This window comes from Anopheles funestus, chromosome 3RL (assembly GCF_943734845.2).
Source record: "Anopheles funestus chromosome 3RL, idAnoFuneDA-416_04, whole genome shotgun sequence".
Classification (NCBI taxonomy): domain Eukaryota; kingdom Metazoa; phylum Arthropoda; class Insecta; order Diptera; family Culicidae; genus Anopheles; species Anopheles funestus.
The window spans coordinates 24,294,267-24,314,011 of NC_064599.1; the positions used below are offsets into that span (position 1 = coordinate 24,294,267).

Genomic DNA, 19,745 nt, shown 5'->3' on the forward strand with positions numbered 1-19,745 from the left:
GAGCATTTTCCTTTTGTTTTTCCAGTGTAATATAGTGGAATGTGCAAAAAAAAATAAGAAAGATATAAAATAAAAGCGAATGCATACTAGTACGTCACCATCCTCACTTTAAGAATTGGTGGTAGAAGAGGGCACAGAGGGAGTATATTGGGTGATGCGGGGTTTATGCATCGCTGCAAGCAATTTCAGCTCGCCCGAGCTCTAATCCACAGTGGAATCATTCACCGTTAACAGGTATCAGGATTCAAACCGTACAAAATGGCCTTCGGTGCAGTACGCTAATGTTGCATCATGCAGTCTACACCTTAGGCTATCGACTTTCATGCTTACATGGTACGCTATCGTGACAAGAGCTTTCTTTATCGATTGGACAGCTAATCCAGTTAACAATATCCCCCTTCTGTCTATCCTCCTCAGCGGAGGAGACTAAACAAAGCCTCGGTTCATCGTTTTTGGGGACTTTGCTCTATTTGAACAAGTCCTTTACTTCGTCCTTTGTTTTTTTTTATTATACGATGTTTTCTTTGCGAACTTTGAAAACATAATTTCTACGTGCTACATATCGTATGCCCATCGTACCAAGCCTTCTGGCAGTGAATTTGATGGATGAAGTGAAAATTTGGTCCGACCCAGAAAAAGGACTGTTGACCATACCAAAGCATATAAGGGATGGTGGAAAATACAACCATTTTCCACCGGTTGCGTTAAGCATACGGAAATCCATTGTGCATCGAGAAGTTGGAGCAACAATACTGCTAAAAGATAACAAAAAAACACACACCTCCACACACATTCGGACCGGCTAACGAGTTTTTTGGGGGATCAATGCCCCATCATTTTTATAGCACAATTTTTGGACGAACAAATATAAGTTCGCTTTTGAGGGAAGAAGGCGCCGATAAGCGCATGACACATGAAAGCAAACCCCAATTCAGGACGGGGTGGCCAAATCCTCCCATTAAACATTGGGTTGGCTGCGCCCATTACGAGCGATGGGATGGTCAGTGATCCGAGGAAATGGCGAAACATAAAACTCGGCCAGCGTAAGGGAATATTGGGGTAGTCAAGAATCGGTGGCCAGAAGCATCCAACTCAATGGCTACCTTTTTGATGTCGTGTTGGGCTGCACAAACATAGAAAAAAAAACAAAGCACTAACGAAAAGAAACGAAAATACCAATCAAACCACGACCAGACAGAGAACTAATATGAAGGCGATAAAACACATCAGTAGCACCGTATCGAAGCAAAAACCATTCCCTGTACTGAGCGATCGCTCCATTTCTAGTAATCATTTCACATTAACTTTATGGCACATTTCGGCCTTTGGTAGTTCGTGTGCGTTTCAAATTGTCGCGCGCCTGTGCCACGAAGAAAATGTGTGTGAAACTGTGCGTTATGTTTAAAGTAAAGTCACCTTCTTGGTGACCTTGTTGGGTAATGGAGAACGACACAAAACCAAACGCAATTTGTTGTGTATTTTATGAAGCATTATAGTTCATAAAAACCTGCAGGCTTGTCGTAACTCTTCAAGAAACCAACACGAAACAGCACTGGGTGAAACAGATCGATTGAAAATTGTCGTGTGTTGAGTTTTTTTTTTTGCTACTAAAATCACTACTATAACACGGTCCCCCAAAGACACGGTTTATTGGATCATTTCCATATGTCACTATAAAAAACACACTTTGGCCAAACGTTTTTATACTAAACAATAATATCTAATTGATACAAGGTTAATTTGCTATTTGAATCGTACATCTTACTTACAGTGGTTGACAATAAAATAAGATTACAAAAATTACAAAAATATTTGATCAAACCAAATATTTTAAATATGGAAGCATTTTTCATGTTATGTATTTGATTGATTACTACCACAATGTCTAGTTCCTATATATTTATAATTACAACTGCAAAGTGCAAGGATTGTCAAGCCTAGCATCAAATTTAGACTTCTACTTTGGACATCGAGGTTTATTGAAGTTCTCTGGAATAAATGTAAGAATTCTATACAAAAATATAAGTTTCGAAAAATACTTGACTTATGAAAATTTTTTCAAGTATCGGAAAGCTTAATGCCAAATGTTTACAACTCCACCGTTAATTATTTATAACAAAAACAATTATTTACAACATACAACGTAGGACGTCAATCATTTTTTAAAATATGTTTTATTTTATAATCAATAACATTATTAAATCGATCATCACTGTAATATGGTTGTGAGATTAATCATTTTAATATCAATATATTTGTATCTAATAGTTAACAAAATAATTTAGTAAATATAAAATAATAAAATAAATACCTAAATAAAATAATAATTATAAAATAATAGCTTAAAATTAAACAAAATTTTTAAGAAATATTTATCAACCTTTCATCAACCTTTCATTTTCACAAATACACCAAAAAAAAGAATCACATGAATCACAACAATAAATCAAACCACCATCAAGTGGTGGGTGAACTCACAAAAGCACCCATTCAATGCGTCTATTTCAAACATAAAACACGCAACCCAAACATGGCCCTTATACCTATCCCAAAGCTCAACAATTTCACACGTGCAAAAATTATTCTTTCCATATACAGAACGAGAAAAAAAACCCTAAACGTCCCAACATAAAATTAGCCAAACCCGTCCCAGCTCCGCGGTCACACGGAAAACACCCGAAAAACTATCGTAAACCGCTTACACAATGTAGTTGTGCAAAAAAGGAAAAAAGGAAACATATACACAAACGACCGTTCGTTGCCTTGCCAACTAAATTCCAGCCAAACATACCTCTTCCCTAAAGGTACCAGCAGGTTACCAGAAGCAGAAGAGGCATGTCCAGTGCTTCAACAAATTTAGTTTTTTTACTGTTTACCTTCCCTCTGCCTTCCAGAAGCGCCTTACCAGTTCATTTGAAAAAGCCTCAAAAGAAACACCCCCGCAGTGAAAAGGTTTTTGGGCCCAGTAGCACTCGAAAAAAAAACCAACCCCCCAAAAACCATATCACCGTTGGCCCAGCACAGTAGCCGACATCCCTATGGCGAAAAGCCGGAGTACCGGTTTCGCTACCGTCGCCCAAGAAAAGCCCCGAAAATAATCAAAAGTGATGAAACCAATGCCAACGAGCAAAACCTTCGCCATCGTATTATATATTCCCGGGAGGGACAAACCTTTTCCATTACACAAAAAAAAGGTGACAAGGCTTTAGGTCACCGCCGTTTTTCAGTACCATTTTATCGAGGGGTGGCAACGCAGAGACAACACCAATTCTTTTCTTGTAGTGCAACCAACAACGAAAAAAAATCCTTCTACAACCAATGCATAGAGACCGGCCCCATCACTTTTTGCTGTGTATATTTGTTGGCAGGAAGGAGTTGTGAAATTTATCGAATTTCCTTCGACCGGTAGCTTCAGCGGGCCGTGGTACGATTTTTCCCCTTCTGTCGCCAAAATTGGTTTGCCGAAAGAAAACACGGTAAAATAGGGCCTAGCGAATGAAATAAAAACACCAACACCGATGCGCACTCCACCTATCATCGCGGCCGGTAAAATGGGCAAAACCGATTCACCTTCCACTAGGGCCGACCTTCGCCGAAGGTACAAATTGAGAAGTTATGTCAAAGCGGTCGACCCGCTATATGAGAGCCACCAGGTGAAAAACGGTAAAAAGGCTAACCCCAACTACTGCTATAAGGCTTGTTCTTGAAGACGAATTTTTTTCTCCCCATTTTCCGGCTTTTTGCTTCCCACTTGTCGTCAGTGTGTCGACCGAACGACGGAGAGTGTTCTGATGGATAAAGAGGCATAATTCTATGCTGAGTTTTGAAAAATCGCTTTCCCGTCGGACGGAACTGGGCAAAAATTGGAGAGTGACAACGAACGAAAAAAAAAAATGGTGGAATAAACCAACAAACCAACCGACAACGTGTCACCTTTCTGCCGACCGACTCGCGTCACAGACCGCGTGGGATAGACAAAACCGGAAGCAGGGACGGAACCACTTCAAAAAACCACACCGTCAGCGGGTTTTTTTTTCGGCAAGAGAATATTGCACACGCATACACACAGTTAGATGTACAATACAGAAACAAAAACACATACACCCACACACTATAAAACGCGTCGAAGGAATCCGGAGCCGGAAGCGAAAATAAATGATTCATGTTAGCAGCGCCGTGAAGTCCGTTTGTTTGGAAAATTGGATTCATTCTATGCAAAGAGCTTCCTATCAGGCGGTGCACCCATAAGATAAGGGTGATTGAAAGGGAAGAAGGTTTAATCTACAGTATGATGTTATTTTCGAATTACATATAAAATTCTACAGGGGTTTCAAGTTAATGTGGTAAGTTTACAGTCATTTCTAGAATCTTTTCAAGTTGAACTAGGATATGTTGCGGCAAATCTTTCATACTTGCAAAATTTTGGAACTTTTGTAAACTTAAGTCGATTCTGTGTAAAACTTCTGCAATTTAATTTCTAAGATATATATGAATACATTCGACTTCATCTTGAAAAGCATCCAGAAATAGCTCCAGCTTGGTCATTTTCATTTCAAAATCGTGCATCGGTGTTAAACCATCTTACAGTAGGAGTGCAAATTTCAAACATATCGTAAGAGATAATCTGACTATAAATTCATCCAAAAACCAAAATCCAAATAATTGTTATATATTTAACATAAAATAATTGAAAATTGATAAACTTTTTTTATATATATTTAATATATTTAAAAAATAAAATATTAATTATTTAATTAATTAATTAATAAAAAATAAAAAAAATAAATATATTTAAAATTGATATCTGGGGTCGAATTTGTCTTTCCTCGTTATTTCGTAATATTATTAGAGATACTAAATAGAAAAATTAAATTGCCATTATCGGTGTTGGAATATAAATTCAACAAAATTGCCTGTCTTTGTGTGTAGTAAAAAATTGTATCTGTTGATTATTCTTACATAAATGATATTTCAACATTCAACACTACAGGGAAGGACCGGGAAACAAGACCTATCCGGACTGTCTCCATGAAGCGAGGACTGACTATCCGACTATGTGGTAAAACAAGTCTAGTAAATCAGAAATGGTCGGCAAAGCCTAAGAGGTAGTCAGCCCAAGAAGAGAGAGAGATACTACAGAGTCGGCTACAGAAGAGGCGATGGATTCCAATCTTTACACTACAAAATCAGTAATAAATGACAGCACAAGATCGCTTCTTACGAAATGGCAGATAAAGATGTCTCAATGTTTTGTAATGTCCAAAAGATCCAACTGTTCTTCAATCCTATCCAATTACTCTAAAGTCAACAACAATCAATAAAACAATACATCTTCAATAGCGAAAAACTTAAAGAATATCTTTTCAGGGTTTGCAGCTTATTTTAAATCTTTCACTCTATTTCAATAACCGAAGTAATGAAGTATCCATCATATATTGAATTAACTCTTTATCAAAAGGTAATATTCTGTTGAGATTTCAAAATGTGTTGTAAAACCCTGTAAAATGTTATTCTCTGCTATCGTCAAACAAGAAGTCTTAAATGATGAAACGAGAAAGCTGATAATCTTAAATGAATATTGTATGCAGTTTAGTAACTATTTTTCCAAATATTTAGTCAACCCAAGAAAGAAATTGAAAGAAACAATACTGAATGAGAATAGCACAATGTAAATTTGCTTAAAACTATAAAATTTTTAAATAATTTTACTTTCATCGTTTATTGATTAACATCTGCAAATTAATACTCCTTTTAGTGTATGTTATAAGCTCCCTCTACGCTTCAGCTTCACTTCAATAAACCGTAACCTAGAACAAAAAAAAATCCAATCAGACAGCATTGAAAATATTGGATTAAAGGACATACATATTTCCCCCCAAAAAATGGTGTTCCCCACAACGCATACGCTCGTTGATCCATGCAGCAGTACAGTGTCTCTCTCGGAAAGCTTGTCCCTCACACCTAGCAACGTTTTTAGTTGTAACACAGTCGAACTAAATGTTGAAGTGGTTCTACAAGCCCTAACAAAACTTAAATTTTCTTTTTCACCAGGTCCAGATGGAATACCATCCTGTGTCCTAAAGAAATGTAGTGCCTTTTTTGCGCCAATTTTGCTTCGTCTGTTTTCAAGATCGTTTCGTGATGGTAGTTTTCCATCTATTTGGAAAACTTCCTGGATATGTCCTATCTTTAAAAAGGGAGATCGTTCAGTCGCGTCCAATTTTCGTGGTGTCGCAATCCTTTGTGCTATGTCTAAACTCTGTGAATCCATCGTCCAATCGTATATCCTTCCTAAAGTGACTAAGTACATTTCTCCCCACCAGCATGGCTTTATGCCTAAACGTTCTACTTCGACAAATCTTATGTGTTTTGTGTCTTTTGTGATGTCCCATATCGTTCGTAAAAGTCAAGTAGACGTAATTTATACCGACTTTAAAGCAGCCTTCGATAGTTTGCCCCATGTTTTACTCTTAGCAAAACTCGCGAAACTTGGATTTGGTAGTCCAATTCTAGCTTGGTTGGGATCCTTTCTCTCGAATAGATCCTATACAGTTAGATTGGACAACTCCTTTTCTTCGTCATTTGTGGGCTTGTCTGGTGTCCCTCAGGGAAGTGCACTTAGTCCTATCCTTTTCTCCCTTTTTATCAATGACTGCATCAATGTTCTCCCTATTGATGGACATCTCCTTTATGCTGACGATATAAAAATCTTTCTTCCCGTGTCCTCGTCCTACGATTGTCGATCTCTCCAGAGTTTTTTAAACAATTTCTCTCTGTGGTGTTTGCATAATGGACTGGTGCTCTGTCCACCTAAATGTTGCGTCATCTCTTTCGGGAGACCTGCTGCTGCCCGGCTGTCTTGGGACTATTACCTATGTGGTACCCAAATAAGCAGGGAATCTACTGTAAAAGATCTTGGGGTCTGGTTGGATGAGGGTCTCTCGTTCGCTACTCACACCAACCATGTGATCAATAAAGCGAACAGAGCATTAGGCCTCATTATGCGCATGTCTTCGGAAATTCGCGATCCTCTTTGTCTTAAGGCACTGTACTGTTGCTGGGTTCGATCCGTTCTTGATTATGCCTGCGTTGTGTGGACTCCAGCTGGAGGTACTGCTATGCAGAGACTAGAGAGAGTTCAGAGGAAATTTACGCGCTTCGCAGTACGTAGATTTCTTCACGGTTACTCCGTTCCTGTACCCTCCTATTCTCTCCGCTGCCGTTTGCTGGGTTTAATAGAAATTGAATCACGCCATTGGCAAGCGCAGTCCTACTTCATTGCCTGCATCCTTTCCGGCGATTTCGATGTTCCTTCCCTTTTATCTTCCCTACCACTGTATGTTCCCTCTCGCAGACTTCGCGATAGGCCTCCCATCTTTATTCCATCCCGCCGTTCGGTTTTTGGCCAGAATGATCCCTGGTTAAGAGCATGCGCTGCTTTTAACAGAGACCATCACCTGTTCGATTTCAACGTTCCCATTTCCCACTTTCGCACTCGCCTCCTTAATAATTCCACATTCCCCTTATAATCAATCTTGCTTCCTCTTACAACATCTTCCATATCCCTTTCTTCCTACTCCCCTAGCTTGTAAGAACCATTGTTAAACCCATGCGGCAGACAATTTGACGAATAAATAAATAAATAAATAAATAAATAAATGTGCATCATTCATCGATACAATCCGGATGCGTGACATAATCCACACGCCTAGCAAAACCAAAAACAGGATACCATGAGTGAAGCAAATAATGAAAAACTGAACCAGAAAAAGCAAACGAAACGGTGCCTGATGCATACTAGACGGATCGATCAGGACGATGCACGTAGATAGAAGGGAAAATGAGAATGTGCGTTTCACGATGGATGTCAGTCAAGACGCCAGGATATGTGGTTCCCGTCCTGAATGCACACGAAAACACACAAACTCCGGTACACAAAATAAAACCACAAGGGTATGCGTTCCTAATGCTTCCCGTAACAGGATCAATGTTCCCTTTGCTCGTATGCAAGTATGCAATGCAGGTGGCGCATGATTCATACCACCCCAGCTCCATCCCTCGGGTGGGTATGGAGGAAAAGGGTGATTACTTCCATTTTTCATCGTGCACATGACGACACTGAGTGTGGAAAAGTTAATTAGAACTGAAAGCATAGCTGTTAATCTAGCAGCAGTGGAACGACACCTGGTAAAAACCAAAGAGAAGACTCTCGCCAAGGGAGTCTTCCATCAGGACAAGCCTGTTTCGTATATTTTTTTATTTGGTTGATTCAAATCAAAAGAAAAGCAAGGAACACATCCAACCGGGAAAATGAGGGCTTGACACGCTAAACGCCAAACAACACACCAACTTTGCTGTAGCTAATGGGGATAGAGGATGGAACGGGTCTCCCTCGTCTAGGTTCGCTAAACTTCCAGCAATCGATCGTCCTCGAGGGAACGGTGTATTGTAGCACAGTGCCGGGACCTTAAACTAGGCCAGGGAACTCCTTCACACAGACAAACACACACACACACCAACACCAATCATTTTTCCTTCCGGCGACGGCGATGTGTTGCAAATAGAAAATGTCCCCCCACCCGTAAGAGCCTTGGTGACCTGGTCGCTAAGAAAAAGAATGTCGCCCAAGGCAAATACAAAAGGACGCTTTAGACGAAGAAGGTCCCTCATAATTCGATAACCTCCGGCTGTATGGTGGAAGTAGTAGGAAAATAAGCCTACCAAATCTGGTACATTTCGGGGTGGTGGAAGCATTGGATCGATAAAATTATGTCCATAAATTGATTGCTCAGTGCGACCAAAAGCACACAGAACACAGACGCGATAGCACCAAAAGGCTCCGTAAAACCAAAACCCACGCATAAAGGGAAAGCCGTGTGTCAAACAAGTTCTTAAAACAAAAATCTAAAAACCATAATAAAAGCAACCACCAGAAATCGATCTCCCCCCGGAACCGGAAGCATCATCCCTAACAGCGACAACGAAAAAAAACGAACTAAAAACATAGAACACACCCAACATGAGACACGAGGATCTTTGAACGAAGAATTTCCCTTGAGGGTTGTTTTCTGGCTTACGCATGGAGCTCCCTTGTGGGATAAAGGAGAGAAGCGAAAAAAAAACTCCAAAATCCAGAACTCTTCCTTCTTCGGTCCTTCCTTCGGTCGAGCACTCGTAATAAAATATTTAATCGATTCCCAACACCAAAGCTCCACCTTGTTTTTTTTTTTTGGGAAACATCCGTTTTTTTCTACATGTACTTCTGGTGAAATCGAAATAAATTGTTTCGTTTACCGCACTTTCATGAAAAGAAAAGAAGAAAGTGTCTTTTTCCCTTTTTTTTTTTGCTTTATTTTTGGGACCCCAAATATGCTGCATTGGCATCAAATATTACCGAAAGAACCTTTTTTTTTTGTTTTTACTTTGAAGGATTTCTACAGGGTTTTTATACAATAAAAAACAAAGAAAAATAAAACAAGCGTAATAACATCCGCATAAGCACCAAGTGTCCGTACCATGCAAAGGCACTTGTAGGAGTAAACATTTTCCATCTTTAATAATAAAAAAACAGAACTTTTACTCCCCGTTTCGATACCAATTCTTGTCACATTTCGATTCCGGTGGGTATCATGTCGCCGCAATTTCATCGTTCACGATCAGATCTCGATTCTGACAAAAGGGAGTAAAGGACTCGGATCGTTCTGGGAGGATGGAAGGGAAATTCGCTTCCTTCCAAATCGGTCCCAAGCTTCCGATCGTGAAAACACTAGCGCAACAAGCGCTATTGCTAAACCCAACCTCACTACTAACTGCTTGGTGCTTTCAATTTCTTCCCTGCATAAATCATCCGTCGGCATGACAGAGAGTGTTTTGCTTTCGGTGGCAAGTTTATGCGTTTACTGTCGCATCGTATCGTCGTATGCCCACGTCGTGCGTGATTTTGTTGGCAGGGAATGAAACAATATTCCACGTTGTGACAGTTTCGAACGTTTGCGTACGTTCGTCGTGGGTTCATCGTTAGATGAGGTAGGAACTCACACCTCCACACTACCAACGTTGGGCATTGAGAAGCATTTGGGAGTAGACCAAATTTGTAACGTTACTTCTGTACCTCCAGTACCATTCGCGCACACGGCATGCATAAATTGGCCACATCCTACAGCTTGCGACCCGGGTGGACTGCCCTGCTTCGAAGGAATATTGGGAAGGCCAAAATGTAAATCAGCTTATGGTGATTAACTTAGCAGGAAACAACACGACGACGCATTTCAACATTCGCTGTTCTCCTGTCCCGTCCAGTAGCATGTAGGTGCTAAAGGAAAAGGCAAGGTTGGAGGTCGAATGGCTTCAAACAACGTGGGAACTTAAAGCTTGCGGGTGTACGTTTCGCAGCTGGCAATTGGTGATGCGTGTGCAACCGAATGAGCTACACAGTTCAGTGCTCATTGACTATCGAAACCATCGGGGAGGATAAGGCAAAAGTCGCCTTACTTCAATGTTCAATAAATTTGCTACCATACCATCTAATGGTAAGACACACCCTGTAGGTAAGTGCGTGTTTGCGTGCGTGTGTGTATGTCAAAGATAATCAAATGAAACATATGTTTAATGTTGTAAAAGAGTACATGGTATACATTAGTAACCAACTGCTTTATAGGTGGTGTAAAATTTCACATCTTCAAAACTTTACATTGTTTAGTTGCTTCATTAAAGATTCATTTCAAAGTATGTCACAATTTCCGTTGATTTCATCTGCATAATATATCAGTTTTCATTGACTAAATTTAGATAAATTTAACTGTTTTAACTTTTTTTACAAGTACAAAACAAAATAACAATAAAATCTCAAGGAACAATTCGCATAAAATATTTTTTTTTTATTTTCTCAAAAATTTCCTTTTCATATTTAATATTTTAACTAATTCATTATAAGTTATCCGTTTATTTTACAGTTCGTGCTAATGTTACGCTTAGATATTTGTTTAAAAATAGTCATTAATATGAATTATTATAAATAAAAAGTCATTCGAAAAGTCGACTCCCAAACTCTCATTAATCGTCGATTAGTCGACTCCCAAAGAATCATAAATACCTCAATATTCATGATTTTACGCATTTTTTGTTTTGCATTTTCGGTTATTTTAATATTGCAAAGAATCGAATCAATTGGAAGTTTGCAATTAGAAAATATAATACATGTCAATTAAAGGGGTATTAAACGTGAGATTTCCTGTCAAACAATTTTCTCATATCTGTCATGCAGGGCAAAATGTTTGACAAATAAATGCCTGACCCTAGTGTAACTACGCCACATCATTCATCATCAAATTTATTTTTATTTTCAGGTCCAAAAAATAAACACACGAATTATTTCCTAGAAAAATGTACAATCAAATTTATATACGCATACAACGCAAAGATTAAACAAATCACCACTATGGTAGATAAACGACCGTCCAAAACTGATTGGATTATGGCATTTGGAGAAATGTGCAAATCATTTATGGAATTTTGATAAGCAATGTAATTCGTAAATGTAGTTTCAACTTTAAATCTTTAGAGATTGAATAATCTAAAATAAATCTTCAATGTTTACAAATGCATGAATATTTATAACAGAGTTTCTGAGTCTTTCATCCAGTTTGAAGTTTAATTATGATTCATTAATTTTCATCAAATTCACACAACACTAGTTCGCACGTTTTATTGTGCATTAAAAATGATATCCAACTTTGCACATTCAACTCTATCACATTCTTGTCACGCTAAAAAATGGTCAACCGTTTTGTTCGCTCCTTGGGTCAAGTACGGATGACTCTTCTCAATTTTGTTCGTTTAAATGATAACCACACGGTCCAACGAGTTGAAATACTACGAACTGTGTGTGCGGACAACATTGCAGACTCATGTTCAGTACGAGAATTGCGCTACATGCTATTAATAAGAATAATATTTTTTTCTGTGATGACGAATACAAAAAAAATGTTTAAGTATAACATAAAGTTCTAGGAACTGATGCAAAGCAAAATAAAATTATTTGCGTTACAAATACAAAACCACACCACCGAACAACAAACAAACGCTATACCAACTTGAGCTAAAGTACGATTTTCAAACTATCACGTGTAACACAATTTTCCACACAATCGTTGAAATATTTTCACTCGCTGTTATCGCCTCGTTACGGAAATAAGAAAAAAGAAAGAGAAGTTTTCCTTCCCCCCACCACCCGAACGAACACGGGGTAAACATTGTATCGAATGTTCCACAATAACGGTCGGTGGAGTGTGATAAAACAGACATCAAATCAAAGTCCCGATTTACGTACAAACGCGCGAACACGCATCGCAATGCGTTACTGTAGTGCGCCATTACTTTGCGCGGGAATGGAATGTTCACAACAACATCTTCGCTCAATCGCCACCCCAAAATCGGTGGTGGTGATGCTGCTGCTGTTGCGGGTGGTACAACAAGGGGTGGAACAAACAAATCTATTTTTATCGAATATTAGCCAGTATAAGGCAATCGGATTGATGGTTCAGTCTGGTGGGATGCAAACAACGACGGTTCGTGTTTTTTTCGATCTGGCGGTAAGGAATGCAACTGGTGGCGTTACTAGTTGCTATAAAGCAGATATAGAAATGGGAAAAAGAGAGAGAGCGAGAATGCAATTTTAAAACGCAATTAATGTCATTACAAGTTAAAGCCACGTCAATCATCAATCGATGGAAGAATGTGACGAATTAGAGAGTTTTTACTTAACTTGTTTTACACGGTTTTGTAGTTACATTGCATCAAACAAAATTAATTTCGAGATTGGAAAAAATAATAATAATATTTCTGATAAATTTTATTAACACACTATAGCGTAATATGAACATAATTATGAATCCGACAGGGCTGAATGATGTGAATTTAGTATTGCCTTAAATAATTTCAATTAATAATTTCACAAAATATGTGATGAGCACGTTTTCGTGGTACATTTGCTCTATATAGATGCTGTCTAATTGATCTGTTTTGAACACGTTTAAATAATTGATTAATTCATACTCCAATATGCAAATTATACAGCATGACCACAAAGCACCAGAACTGAATAATGTTCATCTGCTACGTGAGCTGGAATTGATGAACGATTTAAACTGTTCTTCTGGTGCAAACATAAGAGATCTGATGACTTTGACCCACCACACGCACCCCATCTTTTAGAGAATTCTTAGCTTTGTTTATACAAAAGCAATTTGAAATGTTCTTAAACTTCCCAAATCTGTTTCCAGTGGTTTTTCGAACAATGTTTAAATCGAAAAAGATATATTTCAAGTTTCGTTTCGAAGGGGCAATAAATCATAGCCGCTTGTGAAGAAGGGAAATAATAATAGAACAAATGTCTTCGTTTTTTTATCACCTTTCACCAGGATGATAACCACAAACATTCTACACTTTTACTGACCAAAGCTTATCGGAATGAAATAATAAGATTAGGTGAAAATTCTCAACTTTTTCACAAACCCTCCAGCAGCTGAAGGTACTTTCGTCGTGGAGTTATTCCTGCAATCGAACCCGCCGGAGGGAGGTTCTGGAGACTTTTCACCATTAAAGATTTTTTTCTTTCCATTAGCTTTTTATTTTTCTTTTAAGTGCCACACTTTCACTTATCTTTCACTAGGAGGTTATAAGAAAAAAAATGTAAAAAACACATTTAAATTTGAATACTTGTGCAATACTTTTGCTAGGTTTGGTCCGGTGAATTATTTCGACCCAGGAGAGGAGTGGAACAAATTCTGGCGCACGCAATAACAAAATTACGATCAACAATGGACCAACCTTTGGTAAAATCTTTTTCAAACAATAATTCGTTTAGCAAACGGAGACGTGATGTTACTTATTTATTTCGCTTTCATAAGCACAGGCGACTGTCCAACAGGCCAAAAAGGCAGGCGGCAGTTACGTCAGAACAGTCACAGTTTGTCGTTACCGGCCGATGACTTCGATGGTAGCAGAAGGAGCGTGTTGTTTTTCTAATAAAAATTTGCCTCTGATACTGGGGTTCGTACTCTAGCAGCAGTGAAGCGATGCGATAAGAGTGGATGCTGATTTTAGCTGAATTTTGCTACTAAGCGCCATACGAATGTACAAAAGGGCCAGTACTGACTACCGTGTAAAACAAACAAACAACACTTTCAGTCATAGATGTACGTTTTTAATGATAAGTGTTTTTTTACCGATAAGCTAATACAGGTCAGTATTGAATGTTTCGTCTATTTTGCTCAGAATGATATATAAACTATAAATTATAAACGGTGCGCGAATAAATTATGGCATTTGACGTACCCAAAATTGACATAAATGTCAAAAAGTTTGACAGATAGTAAACAAACCGCTGTCAGCTTAGTGATTTTATTGTTGGATCATACGTTTATGGTTTCTTGAAAATTTATTATTTAGACATAAACTATCACCATTTGTGGGAACTGTTAATTATCATACAGGGTTTCGAATCATATAAGGGAACAGTTCAATCGGTATGGAGAAAGATTCAACCGCTCAGGGGATGTTCGCTTTGGTGGAACTTTTCAGCTCGCTTAGAACTCGCTTAGAAGAATTTTGCAAGAACGTTTGTGCGATGCACCAACAGGATGGGTGCATCGCACAAACGTTCCTGCATGGAGTACTACGCACATCAAGCGCATCGGCAGGGTTCGGATCAGGTCGAGGAGTGGTTTAGTTAGGGTCCCATCGGCTGCCGGGTCCGCTTCACGGGCCCAGTGTCACGATGAATCCCACATAACCCATCTCGGAGGGATTGGTTTGTAGCCGCAAGCCGCCCTTCGAGGTGGGTACCTTTTGAAGGTTCCCTCCCCGTTAACAAAAAAAAAAAAAAAAAAAAAAAAAAGGAGAATTTTGCAAGCATATAGGGGAATGTGTCAAGCAGTTAGGGGAGCCGTGCAATCATAGTAGGGAATTTTGCAACCGCTGAGGAGAACAATCTGTCACCCGCCCAAATGTCAACTTTAGCCGTCCGTTGTTTGTTTACATTGAGCAGCTGCATTACGAAAAAATGAACATAAATTTACACAAAATATTAATTTAAAATAAGCTTAATAAAATAAACTGCTTTCGCAAACGTTTTGATTACGGATAATTGCTCAATATAAACAAACAACGGACGGCTAAAGTTGACATTTGGGCGGGTGACAGATTGTTCTCCTCAGCGGTTGCAAAATTCCCTACTATGATTGCACGGCTCCCCTAACTGCTTGACACATTCCCCTATATGCTTGCAAAATTCTCCTAAGCGAGTGAAAAGTTCCACCAAAGCGTTGCAAACATCCCCTGAATGGTTGAATCTTTCTCCATACCGATTGAACTGTTCCCTTATATGATTCGAAACCCTGTAAGACGAATAATTAATTCATATTTTAAGGTTAATTGAGAGCTTTAAAAAGTTAAAGAGTAGACAAATAATCATAATTATTGGAACTATTGCAACTAAGTTCGATGCTATTGCTTTTAGCATCGGATCGCTTTTTCCGGGATATATACGATATCATTTAGATAACCACTTAAAAGAAAAACTAGATTTCTAATATTTTTTTCTGCGACGTATCCACGGGGAATTATGGGAAAAGTGACTCCAGGAACGTTCTATTATGGCTCAGGGTACCGAGAATTATTTTACGATTTTTAGTTTAGTAGACCCTTTGAAATACTAACAACATAAAAAACTGTATCAAAACATTTTGTTCAATTTTGCAATGCAAATTCCATACCAAAACACTGACCCATCTCAGTTGATTAGGATGGATTTTGAAATCTCTTTCATTTTCACAGGAATTTGACTGATTCCTGGTGATTTGACTGACTGGTACATAAATTCATGAACAAAATTTGGCAGCTTAAATTAGTTCCTCGGAAATGAACCGTTTTAACTGTACTTCAAAAGGGATCTGGACCAGAATACTGATTAATTCAACGAAATGTTTTATGCAGTTATTTGAAATAGGTATGAAAGTTTCGGAAAAGCAAAACTTTTGGCTTTATAGAATTTTTTTATTTCTGGGAAAAGTCATTATGTTAGACAACAATCCCATTTTGAACAAGCCACAAACCACAAAAAATATAAAATATTTTAAAAGAAGATACTTCTGCTTAGTATTTGTAACACCTGATATTAAAATTGTCTATTCTTGACAAAATGGTTTATGTTAGACTTAGGAAAACAAAAGCTGTTTTTGGCACAAAAAATTTTCTGTGTTTTCCCTATGAAGCCAAACGAAATAAACAATGAGAAAAAACATTCTCGAGAAACACTAAAGAACATTTGTTATTTTTTTTTAAATTATGTATTTTTTTATATAAAATTATGTTTTTTAAGAAACAAATGCAAAGTGTAGAGCAGAGTTTGAATATTAAGTGTAATTAGTGTTCGGAATATTTATTTGAATTTTGTAACAATTATTTCACGAACTTGAAGCTTCAAGCAAATGTAATAAAACAATACTACTTATACAAACATGATGACTGTATAGATTTCACATCTATTAGAAGGAGAATTAATATCATAAGCATATATCCGCTCATTAAAAATGAACTTAACACATAAAAAATGCAGCAAAATAAAAAGCTCTAAATTCGTATAAACGACAAAATTGATAAAACCCCCGTTAACAATTATGTCACAATGAAGATGCAATTTAAAACAAAACCCCTCAAAAACCTTAAAAAGTGTACACAAATTGCGGTAAACGATTTTTTTTTTTGCGAATTTTAAACCATCGTTGGTACTGCTGACGCATGAAAACGGATCAAATACAAAGAAAAAAGAGAGAAAAAACACCACCCTGACCGGATATAGCCCTCGCCAGTGTCAATCAACGGAAAGGGAAACAAACAGACGAAAATGAAACAAAACAAACTAAAAAACGAAAGAAAAAAAACGATGGAGATCATTTACAGCAAACAAAACCGCAGCATAATACGCGGTTCGCTTCTGGCCGCATAAATCCGGTTCTTCGTCAGGACAGGGAAAAATCGTAAGAAAGAAAGGTGGATGGGCAATGAGCCAGTTTAGGACGGACGGTGCACAAAGGGAGAAGTTTTCATAACGGGACCCGGGAAAGGTATCCTCCAAGTTCATCGATAACTGGGACTTATCTTCTATTTAGCGTTGTCTTTCCCTTTTCGGTGTGGTAAATCGTTTAGCCCTGCTACATGTATTGCAGACGAGAGGACTCACAAGAGACATCGTCATAACGATGGTATGACCATCACAACCCACGGACAACTTCTTCCCAACTGGCCCATCGCGTTACAGCGTGGGCGATACGTGTGTGGGGACTTGATGATATGCTTCCAGCCCCGAAAAGCATTCAAACGAAACGCTACATAGCCGGTGGACGATAAATAGATGAAAAAAAAACCCTGGCCATTTAACTAAGCGGTGCGGGTGAATGCAAAATCTTAACCACGTTCAGGTGGTCACCATCACCCGAGTGTGTGGAGGAGTTGTCAGGAAACCTACGCAAAACCAAATCCGCCTCTTGCATTTTAAACGGCGAAGAAGTTAGTTTTTCTACCACCCCGGGACATGGGGATTGAAGAACAAAGATTTTCTTTTGCATTTTCCCACCATTTCCCAGCACACATTAGCGTGCCGAAATTGGCGAAAAACAATCATTTTCAACGCGCTTCACCGGCTGGTGCCGAGCGTTCGCGGCTAGCCGCCCGGAAATGACCTTAAATACTTACATAAACATACAGCCGTCAAATTTCGTGGCCGCCGTAACAAGCGGCGATCGTCAGCATGCGTGTTTTTTCTCACCCCCTCCGTTCGCAAAACAACAAAAAAACCGGTAAGAGACACACAGCGGCAAAGGCCAATGGCCACCACCACCGCACACACCACACTTTCTTCTCGCTCGCACACACACACAACACACACACACGCTTTGCCAGCCAAAGGCCGAACAAACGGGGCGACCGAAAAGCACGAGATATGCTGACAACAGGGGCTTTTGCTTTTGTTTACCTTATCCACACACCACTGTCGCTTGCGTTGCGATGAAACGCACACCGATATACTGCACGCGCGCAACCATTCCTTTCCGTGCAAGCGCAAACAAACGCACACACACTCACACAGCGATAACACTACCAATTCACCTGCAACTCACTGTTGACGGCACACGAGATGATGAGATGGTTAAATAGGGGTGGAGGGGGCGCGTTCACACTCTCGCTTTCACGGCTAGCCACAGAAAAAACCGGCTACTACAATTCTGCCATTAGCCACACACGCACACACATTAGACACAGGCACACGGTGGTTTTTGGGGGGCACAACATTTAAAATTCACTTCTCTATCTCAGCGCCTACTAATTCACCAGTGGCAATGTTCGTACATTTCGTACACAAACGCACACGCACACATCCGAGCGCACTACGCTCTTCCACCGTGTGTCACAGCTTCCGTGCAAAAATTAAAAACATACCCACCACCAACACCACTACACCCCGTACGAATGACGGCACACAACTGTCACTCGATGATGGACGATGAAGAAGAGCACCGAAATTTCGATGGATGATGCAGCGCACCGCAAAAAAGGACACTCGGTACTCGGTTCGGTGGTTGGCTGTGTGATGGAATTTCGCACCACTTGCTATGCTGGGTTTGATGAAACGATTAGACACAATACTGTTTGCGACGGACGGTGGCCAATAATCCGCCCCCTAACAAACCTAGAATTTCATAAACAAACGAGCATCCGTTTAGCACCACAAATGGCTGTCTGGCGGGAACTTTACGACAAATTTCACGGACACGACTCCCACACCCAACACTGTAATCTGTCAATCACGGATGGCCACGGTGTGTACTTTTTATATGCTGCGGCACATGTTTTTCCTCCGCGTTGATAGAATCCACTGCACCATTTGTTGTTCAGTGGACAATAACAATCAGCACATACCGTTGTGGGCACTGGGTTAAACACGGATACGGAACGATGTTGCACAGTAGAACAGTTGACTAACCACACGTTGATAAACACTTGACGAACAGAAAACCGATACCCGATACGGTCAGGGTTCACGGACACCGGACACGACGGAAACCGTTCCTGGTGTTGCAAATCGAGCGATGTGCGTCCCGTTTGACGGTTCGATCGAAACAACAGGCGCGCGTGCGATAGAATCGCTGTCGATTAATACAATTCCCCGTTTCATCTGCCTTGGCGAGAGCACACGCAAAATATGCTGCGCGGTTTTGACACTTCACCAACACCAATGCAGCACCGTACGGTGCAGCATAAACTAATAGAATCACTCTCTCTCCCTTTCTCGTTCTCGCACGTTGGTGGGAAGCGTGCTGTGCGCCTGTGTTTTTGAGGACGGTATGCATCATACACATTACACGCACACATGCGCACATACACTTGTTCACCTCACCTACGCAGGCGGTACAGAAATTCCAAACAACACAGCACCCCTTACTTTACGCACACTAGCACATGGCTTTGACGTTTGTGATCAATACAACGTTTTAGCTATCAAATTTGTTGTAAAAAAAAATATTTTTTTTCAAATTTTAAATACAAATATGAATCGCATTTTACCAACATATTTTCGCCTTCATTTATTATTTTAAAAATTATTTGACTGCAACAAATGACGATTATTGAAATCATTATCTTTCACGCACATTTCACTATTCCGTTACCATGGAAATGCACATGCCGTC

The 19,745-nt window shown here is 39.4% G+C and overlaps 1 protein-coding gene across 3 annotated transcripts in view; it reads right to left on the reverse strand.

Moving 5' to 3' along the window:
* The window catches only part of LOC125772037 (bifunctional heparan sulfate N-deacetylase/N-sulfotransferase), a 670,071-nt gene that overhangs the window by 168,858 nt on the left and 481,468 nt on the right, over positions 1–19,745 (reverse strand). Inside the window, exon 1 of one of the 3 annotated variants that reach the window (XM_049443353.1) lies at positions 17,752–19,270. The exons of 1 other annotated variant lie outside the window; for it this stretch is intronic. The gene's annotated coding sequence lies outside the window, so the exon portion shown is untranslated. Of the gene's footprint in view, positions 1–12,092; positions 14,502–17,751; positions 19,271–19,745 lie in introns of those variants that run through there. One more of the 3 variants, XM_049443354.1, reaches the window with a different exon arrangement.